Raw genomic sequence first — 13,807 nt, forward strand, 5'->3', positions numbered from 1 at the left:
ATTCTTTGTATACTAAATAAAGTAAAATGTGAGCCATTTCAGTTCAAGGTAAGATGTTAAGTTACTGAAGTACTAAACAAAACCTCTGGTAACTGGATTGTAGACTGGGTGGGAAATAGAATGAAATCCTATGTTTAAAATAGATTTGAGTAAGTTTTTAAATGCAGTTAAAAATGAAAAAATAAACATTTCCATCCTGAGGAGCAGGGAGCCCCAGGCTGTAAGACAGTGGTGAGCTGGCTGGAGAAGAACGTTGCCGGGCAGGGCTGCGTCCTGTTCGAGGGCCCGACACCTCACCGTGTCGGTGAGACCAGGAGCCTGGAGAGCTGGGTCATCCCACAGGATGGTTCCCGTGCTACGTCTAGACATTTTGGTGTGCAATAAACATGTTATCCTATTAGTGCCAGTTGGAGTGCTAGGACTATGGGACCAGGCATTTAAGAGAGAGGCCAAGTCTGTCGGGGCTGTTCACGTCATACAGGCGAATGCACTGGTGTCTGATGCCCCAGCTTCACTTGGTGGGCCAACAAAAGCTGAGGGTCAGGCGATCACCCAGCCTATAAGGTTTTCCTCAGAGAAAAGAAAGTAAAAGAGAGTAAGTTCATCTCACCTATGCACAGCTTACATGCCCTTTTCTTATGAAGTTAAAAAATATTTCAGTTCTAAAATGTATGTGTGAAAGAAAAATGAGCCAACTCCTAGATTTATTTTTCTAGGTGGCATTAGGGTAGAACATTTAGATTTACTGCCCAGGTGATGATACGTTATTTATAATATTTTTCTTATCAGGAATAGACGAAATAGTTTTCTGCAAAACAACAAATGGAGTTTTATAGAGCAAGAAGATTTTACAGAAAGCAGTAATCATTATCAAACTCTTCTCTCACCATCTAAAAGCCTCAGAACCAGTTCTAGACCCTCAAAGGGTGAGCTGTCAGCCCAGCCTCCATTGAACCTGAACCAAGTCTAGGAATAACGTGAAGAGCATCAGGAAAATGTCAAACCCCGGTATTTATTCCTTCCTTCCTTTAGCACCACAAGTTAAAAATGGCAGCCAGAAATGCAAAGGAGAATAATATATGGTCACTGCCCTGAGAAGCTTAACAAACAACAGTGGTAGCTATATACAACCAAGTGCTCCTCAGGGCAATCCCATGACAGAGGGACTATTATGTCCCCCACTTTAAAGATGGAGTAGAGGAGGTAAAGAGAGATTAACTAACTTGCCCAAGATCACCGGGTAGGAAGAACATACAAGCACAAACACCAAGCATAGGAGGCAACACAAATACGGCAGAGGTGCCCTAGGACTACCACAAATCAGTACTGAGGCGCAGGGTCCACTTCAGGCTGGGGTGATTTGGGCGGGAATAAGAAAGGTAGTTGCAGCTCAGGGAATAGGTGAGAATTTTACAGGTAAGAATAGGGAGCTGGGCATATATTTTAGGGAATAGTATTAAAATATAGCACAGTTGGAAAGTACTACATTGTAGAGATGAAAATAAAATTGTGTGTGTGTGTGTATATATATATATATATATATATATATATATAATTTGCTTAATCCCTTCACCTTCTTTCATCCAACTCCCTAAAACTCCTTCCCTCCAACAGCTGTCAGTCTGTTCCATGTATTCATGCCTCTGTTTCTATTTTGCTCGGCAGTTTTTTTATTCATTAAATTCCACATATAAGTGAGATCATATGGTTTTTTTGTCTTTCTCTGACTGACTTATTTCACTTAGCATAATAATCTCCAGGTTGACCCATGCTGTTGCAAAAGATAGGATTTCCTTCTTTTTTTTATGGCTGAGTAACATTCCATTGTATAAATGTAGCCCATATAGACACAGACAACAGTGTGGTGGTAGCCAGAGGGGAAAAGGGAGTAGGTGGAGGTGGGCAAAGGTGAGGATGGAAAAAGACTTTGCTTGGGGTGATGGGCACACGCTGCAGGGGGAAGATGGTGTTTTATTGAGTTGTTCACTTGACACCTGTGTGGTTTTGTGAACCGGTGTCACACCAATACATTGAATTTAAACAAACAAACAAATAAATAAATTGAACCTTGGGGAGGAAAATGGAAGCGTTCTTAAACATATTAGTTTCCTGGATTTAAAGCCTTTCTCATTTGCATTTTCCTGCACTAGCATTTTGCAATTTCCCATTCATTTTAGGCAGCAAAATGTTCCCCTGGTAAAGCCTCAACCTATTTGCCACATCGCAGGGTTTCAGACTAAACACTGAAGCTGAGGCAGGAGTTTCTAATTCCCTCATTCATTTAATAAATACTTACCAAGACCATTCCATGTGCCTGCAAGCATGATCAGTGCTTGAAATACAATGGTGGACAAAATTCATAGAGTTTATGGTCTGGGAGGGAAGGCAGACACTAATCAAAGCACCACACAAACATAAACCGTTCACTTCAGACACATGACGGGGGTGCAGGGCTCTGAGCTGAGTATGGAGAGTCAGAGCGGGCTAGCCCCTAGGACATGTGGTCTGGACCGAGCTCCAAAGGGGGTTACTGAGCTGGGGCGGGGACTTAGCTGGAGAGAACCACTTGTGCAAGGACCTCAGGTCTGGTGGGAGTAGCAGGTATTTAAGGAACGGAAAAGCCTGTGGCTGGAACAAAGGATATGAGAGAATAAAAAGGCCTCCAGAGTGAGAAAGTGATCACAGAAAATGACGTTCTGCACTTCTGCAAAGTCCAGGCAGAGGGCGTGTCATTTCGTCCAGACACAGGGGACACTGGGTGTAGCACACTACTTGGCAAGTGTTTCTAGCTCCTCCCTTCCCCGGAGAGTGGTGACCCAGATTTTTTTTCAATCTGATCATGTCCATTTTTGCTATTCTACTAATTTTAAGCAAAACACTGATTTTTTTCACTTCCCAAATGCAAAACAAGAGTCATGCCCTTAAAAAAAGAAGAAAAAATCACAAAACCATATATGTCTATATGTTCTCAGCATTTTCCCCCTGATTTTTCACATACTGAATCTGAATTTAAGATAAATGTAGGGATAAATTGGTTCAAGAAAGAACTATGAAGTTAATAACAATAAGGAAGTAATTAGAAATTTGATATTTGAATTTTTCTTTGCACACACCCTACAACGAAAAAGTTCCAACAAATATACCCTTGTGGGTTTTGTTCTATTCTTAACTCCGAGTAGAGATATCCTGACATGTAATAGCTTCAACACTTCCACACTGACGTCTGGAAGGGCTGCTGCTCTGAGATGCTCGAATCACTCTAAAGTCAACAGTCATGAAACATCCATTGCTAAAATAAAAGGCTGAACTCATCACAGATGATGTCATTCTGTCTGGGCTTCTGCGCTCTCAAGGAGAACAACTAGCAATGCTCAAGCATGTGCTGTGCAAACCCCCAGGGGACCAGTTTTCCCACAGGGGTGTGAGATTAGCGAGGAGGACAGGAGAAGGGAGATGGTAGGCAGGAGGTTAAAGTTTAATAATAATAATAAAGATACAATTACAGAAGAAATTGCTGCTGAGTAATCTGCTCCTACGAGCAACATTTAGTGTTAAAAGGTTTTTTTAATGGCTGGAAACATGTATTTCACTTCTTGTACACCAAAGAGAGGACCAAAATATTGTGAACTCTACCAAGTGTGATAGTTTACTTGGTGCATCATGCCTGTACTTTGACGGAAAGAGTGTATTCTCCCAGCTAGGAAGTATCCAATCATATTTTAAGCAGGAAAAAAATCTTTCTTGGCCAAAGATTGAATTCTTTGCAAGGTGGTGATTTGTACAGAATAGAAACTCCAAATCTGACATCACTGCACGAAAAAAACCCCAAAAACAAAAACAGATCAGATTTAACTGTTTTTCTTAACCATGACAACAAAAATAAGGAAATAAAGAGTCCAGTTATTTTGGAGTATAGTTTGGACAAAACCACAGCTTTTAAAATTAAAGCCCTGACCATTTTGCATGTTGGAAAATGTAAATTGTTAGTGAACACTGCGCCATATCAGTTTCCTGTTCCAGATGGTTCTCTGTCAGGTTGGCAACAACTCAAGAGCCTGACAAAGAGGTGCAGGCATATGTCTTGTGTTTAAAATGAAAGGAATAACAGAAAAAGAAGGGGACTTCATTGTCTAAACACTTCAGTGAAAATTGCATTCTGTTTGGGACCGATTCCATCCAGGTGCTAAGGACAGAATAAACAGGCAACACATTCAGGCAGAAAATGTCAGGCTTCTATGGGAATTACATTCGTGGTTACATTTAAAACTAAAACTTAAAATACACACCAATATCACTGTCATTGCATACATATGTCCTCCTTCTGGCTTTTTAAATGTTAATCTTCTATTCTCACATAATAAAATAATGTAAGTCAAAGCCTAGAGCCCTTTGTGTCTCTTTTTAATTTTCTTCTGCTGGAATTTCAGGTTGAACTGCTTATACTTAAATGTTATACTCCTCCTACCCAAGGTCCTAATGATCCTCCTTTATATTTTGATTTTACTTTTGAGGATAATGTCTCCTTGAACTTGGAACATAGATTCAAGACTAATGTTCTCAACAACTTCCTTTCCAATATTAGTTTTAAAAACCTTATGTTGACTATACACCCATGCATTCTTTATTCTGGGCATGATGACCATAAGAGATAAACTGTAAAACACGTTTAAAACAAAATCCCACCTGAAACCTTCATGTGGGAAGCAATTATGGAATCTGAGTTTCTATTTATCAGTAGATCATCAAATAGACATCAAAATAATAACAGTAGTTTTCCCTGGGTGGTAGGATTGTAGGTAATTTTTTATTTATTTTCCTGTGTTTGTTAAAGAGCAAAAGATCTTTCAAGTATTCTATAATAAACAAGTAAAATTTCTGTAATCAGAGAAAAAAATCTGACTATGAAGTTTCAGAAACATATAAACACAGCTGGAGCTTTAAAATTCAACCAAATGACAATTTCTGCCTTTCTAAAGCTTATATTAAAAAATTACATGTAATTAAACAGCCACGCATGACAAGCACAGTCACTGCTACTTGAGAGTTGACAGGGAGTCACATGGTGAAAGTAGCTTCAATTCTAAGAACGACTTTAATTGACAGTTGCTCTGATGCTGTTTTCTAAGACACTCGTGAAAATTCCAGACAATTATTCTTAGGCATTTAATACCTATTCTTGAAGTACTTATTCAGGTATCAATGACAACTTCAACTGTTTACAGGTTAATTTTTAAACTCAAAAAAGGTGTTTTTTTAATGCACAGATGTAAAACTGATTGGTTAGTGAATGTTCTCGTGGCGACATATCTGGTTTCTATATATCATATCTCTGCCTTTATGGACTCACTCCAACCCCTATTCTAAGTGGCAATGATGGGCTGTTGGTCACAGCCCACTGCCCGTCGCACCAAATCCCTGGCCCCACCACCCTCCTGCCTACCCCCATACACTTAGGGGACTCATGAGTCATCTTTTAAAAAAAATTAAATGGTATAAATATTTTAAATTTTGAGGGGTGATATTAGTTAAGAAAATTACGTATGTTTCAAGTGTACAAATCTGTATGTGTACATCATCCATATATTTGCATAAAGGGGGTCAAATATATGTTGACAAAAGGAGACTTGACTTTGGATGGCGAACACTCACAACTCATCTTGGTCAAAGGGCACCCCTTTGTCCTGGCTACAGGGCCTGCAAGTCAGCTTCCTTTCCTAGGATTGATCTACAACCCCTAGAAGAAAAAAGCTACTTTTTTTCCTGAGTTGCTATTCTGGAATGACATGAGCCAGGAATGGCTGGGAAAGATGAGGGGTCACACAGAGGCAGTTGTGATAGGAAAGAATGAGGTAATACTCAGAAGGAAGAAAAGTGCAGAAGATGCAGAGTCCTCATCACACTGTTGGAGCCCCCACCCAACTCTCCTGGCGATAGCTGTGCCTCTGGATTTCCCATGTGAGCAAATATGAATGACAAATACCAACATAAAAAATATATCAGCAAAATACATGACCAGATGTTAGTAACCTTAATAATCTAAGTGCTCTTATTTTAAATTATTAAGAATAAAATAAATAAAGAATAAAATAAAATAGTCCTGGCTGGTGTGGCTTAGTGGCTTGAGTGCCAGCCTGCAAACCAAAGGGCCCTGGTTCAATTCCCAGTCAGGACATGTGTCTGGGATGTGGGCCAGGTTGCCGGTAGGGGGCGTGTGAGAGGCAACAACACATTGATGTTTTTCTCTCTTTCTCCCTCCCTTCCCCTCTCTCTAAAAATAAATAAGATCTTTTAAAAAAAGAATAAAATAAATTAAAAAAGAAAAAGACCATAAGCAGCATATATGTTTTTCACAGGTACTCAATAAAATAAAATTCCTATGTGGCCTCTACATTGTTCTTTACATTTTCAAATTTTCTACAATGAGAAGCTATGGCTATAATAGTGGAGGAAAAACCTTAGGGTAAAGGTAGTAACATACAAAATTAAATTTAAGAATGTTAGGTTGGCATCCATCAGACAATAGGATGAATAAGTGGATAGATAGGGAGTCAAGGATTTTGAGAGAAGTCCATGGGCCAGTGTGTGCCTGAGGATAAGAAAGTATCTTTGAGCCTTGGTTGGTGTGTCTCAGTGGATTGAGCATGGGCCTGTGAACCAAAGGATTGTGTTTCGATTCCCAGTCAGGGCACATACCTGGGTTGCAGGCCAGTTCCCAGCAGGGAACACACGAGAGGCAACTATACATTGATATTTCTCTCCCTTTCTCCTTTCCTTACCCTCTAAAGATAAATGAATAAAATCTTTAAAAAAAAGCATCTTTGAAGAGACATAAACAGCATCTCCAAAAAAAAAACAGAGATGGGCTACAGAAAGTGGCCAACTGCTACAGGTGGTGAAGTTGAGTCAATGGAGATTGCTTCCCACCTTAGAGGATAGTGGTATCTGGAAAAAGACAGAGAGTTATTGAGGAAGAGCTGATTTAGAAGTAGGGGAAGGAGTATAATGATTCGGTTAAAAATAAAAAGCAGCCCTGGCTGGTGTGGCTCAGTGGATTGAGCGTGGGCTGTGAACGAAAGGGTTACCAGTTCAATTCCTACTCAGGTCATATGCCTGGGTTGCAGGCCAGGTCCCTGGAATGGGGCACACAAGAGGCAACCACACATTGAAGTTTCTCTCCCTCTCTTTCTCCTTCTTTTCCCCCCCTCTCTAAAAATAAATAAGTAAAATCTTAAAAAAAAAAAAAAAGCATATGAAACTAGAACCATACAATGGACGAGAAAAAAGAGACCTTAGATTTACCTAAAGAGACTCTCATTTTATAATAAGGATCCTGAGTCTGAAGCAAGCTAAACAACTTAAGGTTACACATCTAGAGACATACTTAGGAGGAGAAATAAGGCCCCCCTCTCTGCTTTTAAACTATATCATCTCATCTCTCCTATCTGATCTACAGATCTGTGTTCAAGAAAACTACCCTATATTCTATGCGTTCCATTTCTTCTCTTTCACAATTGAGACATTTATACCAGGTCAAATATGCAGTTAAGAATCAGCAATAATTAATCTCTGTCACACAATTATGATTATTGGGATCATGTACAGTGGGAAATTTAGTCATATAGACAGTATGTCTCACGTATTTGTGCCCATATAAGTATGAGTGCAAAAAGTCTCTTAGTTAAGGATGATCATTCTTATATTGTGGTATGGAAAAATCAAGTACTTGAGAAAGTAATTTGTAATGATGCCTTAATGTGTTAACAAAATTACTTAACTAGTTAGCCACTGTAACAGGCAGCTCTAAATATCTTTCTTCAGAGCTTGTGATATATTTTAAATATAAACTAAATATTTTAAACTTCACTTGATATAGCTGTTTTCTAATCTGTGCTATGGTTAACTATTTTAATATGTTAGACAGTAAAACTAAATGTAACAGTTGCAACATTTCTCATGGGAGTGATTTAGGGCAGACATATGTTCTTCATCAGAGTTTCCAGCAGAAATCTTAGAAATCTAGGGGAAAAATAGACCCTATTATACCAGACAGTGTTGCAAACCATACTGAAAAACAAGAGTCTGTTTTTTGTTTTGTTTTGCTTTGACAGCCCTGAGACAAGAAACCTGAAATGCAAAATGAAGGTGTATTCCTAATTAAAATCCTATCAGTGGAGTGCCACACTGAGAATCTGTAAATAAGAATCAAGAGATGAGGTGGGATCCCTTTTGAAATGAATTTCGCCTACATCCTGAAGTCCCCCTTCCACAGAGTGAGTGGATTCTACAGCCATGACTGTGTACACTGTCACTTACTATAATGAGCCGAAGTTCTCATTCAAGTGTGGGTAACGTGATGACTGGTGATGAACTTTCAGGGTCGCTCTTCCAGTGACCGCACCACCATCCTTGTTATTGCCAAACTAATAGGAATGCTCAAGGTCTAGAAAACAACTTCTCAAGGGAAAGATTTGTGAAATCTTGAAAACCGTTTTTCAATCAGAATAGTGCCCTTAGGAACTAAGATCTGCAAAAATGTGTATTCCGAATTTGATGAATTACCGAGGCAAAACTGTGAGATGAGGAGAGAACGCAGAGGTGATAGAGTAAAGGAAACACACGGGGAAGCCGTGTTAGCTCCTCATCTTTCACAATTCTCCATTTGGAAGTACCTCATATTTTACTACTAAAACTTTCTACAAGGCTAGGGAAAGCACTTGGCCGACGATGAAAAATGCTTTGTTTAAAGACATACCTTTACTAACACAGTAAACAAAATGTCTATGCCTTGTGCTGATGGAGATACAAGTTTTTATCATAAAGTGGAAGCCACAAATCTCAATAATAATTTTATATGGTCTATGATTACTTAGACTTTTCAAAAAAGTTTCCATAAAGAAATAAGGGAGGGAGGGAGAAGCCAGAAAGAGTTCTGCTGCCTGTATCTGAACTTCTAGTTGAGGAAAATAAATCCCTGTTTGTTAAGCTAATTTGGTCAATTTCATTATATATATCCAGATGCAATCCTAATGCCATGACATAGTAATTGATAATCCCAAATTATTAAGAGAAAGTAGAATAAGAGTCTAACAAATGGAAATTACAGTTTCTATGTATTATCATGCCTCTATGTTGAACCACATATATTTTAGATACTTATTAATCATTCATTCCCAGCTTTACACTAAACCTAACTAAACAGGTCTAACCCCTATTGAATGTTTCTTTAAAGATAGTATAGTTTCATTTTTCTGCATTTTTCTGTCCAATTTTCCCAGCACCATTTATTGAATAAACTATCTTTAGCCCATTTTATGTGCTTGCTTCCTCTGTCAAATATTAATTGACTATAGAGGTGTGGGTTTATTTCTAGGGCCTCTATTCTGTTCCACAGATCTACGTGTCTATTTTTATGCCAGTACCATGCTGTTTTGATTACTAGACCACCATCTTACACCACACAAAAGAATAAATTCAAATGGGTCAAAGACTTAAATGTTAGACCCAGAATCCTAGACCCATAAAAATCCTAAAGAAAACATAGGCAGCAAGATCTCAGGTATTGCTCATAGCAACTTTTAAAAATTAGATCTATCTTCCCAGGCAAGGGAAATAAAAGAAAAAATAAACATATGGGACTAAATAAAACTAAAAAGTTTTTGCACAGCAAAGAAAAACATCAACATAATAAAAAGACAACCCACAGAATGGGAGAATGTATTTGCCGATACATCTGACAAGGGGTTAATATCCAAAATTTATAAAGTATTTACAAAACTCAACGCCAAAAAAACCCCAAACAACCCAAATAAAAAATGGGCAAAGGACTTGAATACACACTTTTCCAAAGAGGACACACAGATGACCAACAGACATATGAAAAGATGCTAAATGTCAGTAATCATCAGAGAAATGGAAATTGAAACCATAATGAAATACCATCTCATACCTGTCAGAATGGCTATCACCAATAAATCAACAAAAAACAAGTGCTGATGAGGATTCAGAGAAAGAGAACCCTTTTGCACTGTTGGTGGGAATGCAGATGGGTGCAGTCACCGTGGAAAGCAGTATCAAAATACTTTAAAAAAATTAAAGATGGATCTGCCTTTTGACCCTGTGACCCACTTCTGAAACTATATCCAAATGAACCCAAAACACTAGTATAAAAGAACATAAGCACCTCTATGTTTATTGCAGCATTATTTACAATGGCCAAGATATGGAAGCGACCCAGGTGTCCATCAATAGATGAGTGGATAAAACAACTATGGAACATTTACACAATGGACTACTACTTGGTTGTAAAAAAAGAAGAAAATTTTACCCTTTTCAACAGTATGGCTGGACCTGGAAAACATCATGCTAAGTAAAAAAGCCAGTCAGAGAAAGACAAACCATATGATTTCACTCATATGTGTAATCTAATGAACAAAGAGAACGAACAAAGAAAATGTGGACAGACTCATAGATGGAGAACAGGATGTCAGTTAATTGGGGAGGGGGGAGGTAAGGGGGTGGAGGGATTGAGCAAAAGGGCAAAAGAACTCATGGACGTAGACAACAGTGTGGGGATTGCTGGGGGGAGGTGGGTATAGGGGATTAAAAGGTAATGGAAAAATACAATAAAGATTAAATTAAAAAATAAAGATAGTATAAAAATTTAGGAAATAAATCAATGAGTAATATAAAATTTTTTTTATGAAAAAGAGATTTTTCCATAATAGTTTTGGGTGTTAAAAACCCTATGCAAGTTTTGTTTTTCTTTGTTTTCTGATTCCACAGCCTTCTAACCTACCAATCTCAGCACACTGATTTGTCCCTAATAGGTTCCAGGTGTGCCAAGCTGCTGCTCCACTTCAGTTCACAGGTCAACTGGGTGGGGCCTGGAGTGGCCAGAGGCCCCAGGGCTGGCTGCCTCTGACCACCAGAGTCCTGTCCATCTACCTCAGTATGCTATGCAAACATTCTCACTGTCTACGTGTGTCCCAGTGTGAATAAGTGTGGGAAGCACTACCCTACATGATGGCTAGATGCCATCAAAATAATAACATCAATGGAGAAAAAAATGACCTAGTCACAACACTGCATGGACCAAAAATTAGCTCACACACACACCATTGCTTTATCCTTGGCAAAATTATGAGTGGTCCACGGGGCACCTGTGTTTATAATCAGAGGGGTGACTTGTCCACTCGCATGTACCGCTGGGAAATGGCAGAGCCAAGACTTCTGAATCAAGGATGTCTGTCTGTGAGGCCTGTGCTTTTCCTGCAGGATGACGTTCCGGGTCTGCACAGATCTTTAAAACGAGCATTTTGATTTCACTCTCTGAAGAGAGTTCAGATGGTTTTCCTTTGTTTCCTCTTGCGACTGCCATGCAAATACTAACGTATGCGGAAACTGATACTCTCTTTGAACTTAGCAAGACTCAGAAAGAACAACATTAAGCGACATATTTAGGCCATACCAATTTTCTTTCTCCAGCTCTCATCGCTGACATGCAGAGCCAACCCTTGTTATTTTGTATGAGTAGAAAAGAGAGCTTTTGCCTACCACTCTCCCAAAAAGTATCTATTGAAAACAAAATAGCATCCTGCCATGGACCATGCTGAAGTTTTGTTTTGTTTTGTCAACTATAATTTGTTGTTGTCCATTCCATCAAAGGAAAGAATAAGAATAAAAGAAATTGTTTAAATTAAATTACATATTTGACATATAAAAGGAAATATGAATTTTACATGTAAGGCAATAATTGTCAAGAGGTATTCTTGACATGAAAAGAATTAAGTTTGCTAGTTCTGCTTTAGAAAAACTTGATAACCTATAAATTTCAATGACTGAAATATTTTAATTTCTTTATAGCAAAGCAGAAACAAAGAGGGTACATGCACAAAAAGAGGAAGATACAAGGAAACATCTATAAGTAGCTATTATAAAAAGATTAAAAAGCACAAGCAATATCTACATTAACCAAATATTAATTCACTGTTTACAAAATAAGAACATGGTGGAATGGTTGAGCATGTATAACTTAAAACAGTAAGTGTAGCCCCGGCTGCTGTGGTTCCACTGGTAGAGCCTGGTCTCATAAGCCAAGAGGTCATGGGTTCCACTCCTAGTCAGGGCACATGCCTAGACTGCAGGTTCGGTCCCTGGCAGGGTACATATTAGAGGCAACCGATCGATGTTCTCTCCCTCTTTCCCTCCTTTCCTATCTCTATAAAATCAATAAGCATGTTCTCGGGTGGGGCTAAAAAATTTGTGTAAGCAAGTGTAAGTTAGAGAATATAATATATAATAATGGATATATTATAACATATAATACAATATATAATAATAGTGGTAATGGAAGTGAGCTTGTAGCAGGCTTAAAATTCTATGTTTAAAAACATGGGCTCTAGAGCCGGAACACCAGGGTTCAAATTCTGACTCTATCACTTAGCAGTTTGATGATAATAAAATACTTCAGTTTTTAGTGCAGAAAAAGTGTTGCTTTCTTGATCCTATTGACAGTTAAGATTAGTAAAATTATAGCATTTTATGAAAAGTAGAATTCTTATATTGATTACTTGTTTTCAATAATACTTTTTAAAAAAAATTTCATCCACCACATAATGTGCACAAGGCATAAAATAAATTCTGCCAACCAGTAAAAAGTAAGGCAAGACTATGAACTGGAATAACATAGGCACAACACTGTGGACAAGTTCAAGGTAAAGTTCAAGGTAAAAAACTAGGTTAACCTAGTTCCACAATAAGCACCTTTGAAAGCAATTTGATCCTTCCAGTACATTCTGGGGTATTCCATCCTATTCTAATGACACCTCTAACACTACCAGATTACCTTTTATCACGGGATGTAGGGATGTAGATTAAACATTCTCCTCAGCAGCCAACCGTAAACATAACCCTACTTCTCAGGACGACTGACCTTACTACACACTTCATAAGGGTGTGTCTGATCAGCCAAGTCAAAGTCTATCTTCAGAAATCAAGTCCTTTTGGTGTGCACAGAAGTTTATCGAGGCACATGGGTTCCACCGGTAGGTTTGCTTACATCAGATTTAAGTAGCATGTTTTACCCACCTTGTTTAAACTGAAATATTTACTCAGCATTACATAAAGTTGCTCTTAAAATTTTTAAATATACTAAGATTTCCACAAATTCTCATTTTTTAATCTTCAACCGCTAAACTTGCAAATTTTCCTGTTATAAACATGAATGTAGAGAAGTGTTTTAAAAAGTTGAAAGCACAGTTAAAAGCAAGAAAATGCAATATCCTGAGCAACCCTAAATAGGGAAACTAATAAAGAACAAAATGCTGGGTCAATAAACACCTCGAGCAAATATTAAATGAACACTCTTAGCGCATGACCTCAATTCCCCAAATAATATAGTCACATACTAATGTTACAGAAAAGCTATCCAAATAACCTTGGCTAAAACACACCATCTTTGTTGTCTGTTTCTGAAATTACGCATTTCAAGAATAACTTCCAATTAAATTCTTCTAGAATTCAATTTTACTTTGAATCCAATCACTGTTCTTAGCACCGTATAAAACACATTTAAGTTTCCATACTCGTTTACAGCCAAACACATGTAATCATACAGCGTACCGCACCTAACTGAAATGGGGACAGATCCCACAAGTTTTCCTTAAGCAGATTCTGAGTTGGCAGACAGGTTCTATACTAAGCAAGAAAGTGTCTCATTTCTGTGGAAACTTCACTTGGTTTCCATCTCATCAGGGTTTCATTTTCCATAACCAAACAGAGGAAAGGTCAGCAGTGGGCACAGAGGAAA

General features: G+C 38.2%; 1 protein-coding gene across 4 annotated transcripts in view; it reads right to left on the reverse strand.

The window, feature by feature from the left end:
- SCFD2 (sec1 family domain containing 2) overlaps nt 1–13,807 on the reverse strand; it is a 320,652-nt gene that overhangs the window by 189,287 nt on the left and 117,558 nt on the right. The window lies entirely within an intron of this gene.

The sequence above is a fragment of the Artibeus jamaicensis genome, unplaced genomic scaffold (genome assembly GCF_021234435.1).
Source record: "Artibeus jamaicensis isolate MK-2021 breed Jamaican fruit bat unplaced genomic scaffold, CSHL_Jam_final contig_889, whole genome shotgun sequence".
NCBI classification, from domain to species: domain Eukaryota; kingdom Metazoa; phylum Chordata; class Mammalia; order Chiroptera; family Phyllostomidae; genus Artibeus; species Artibeus jamaicensis.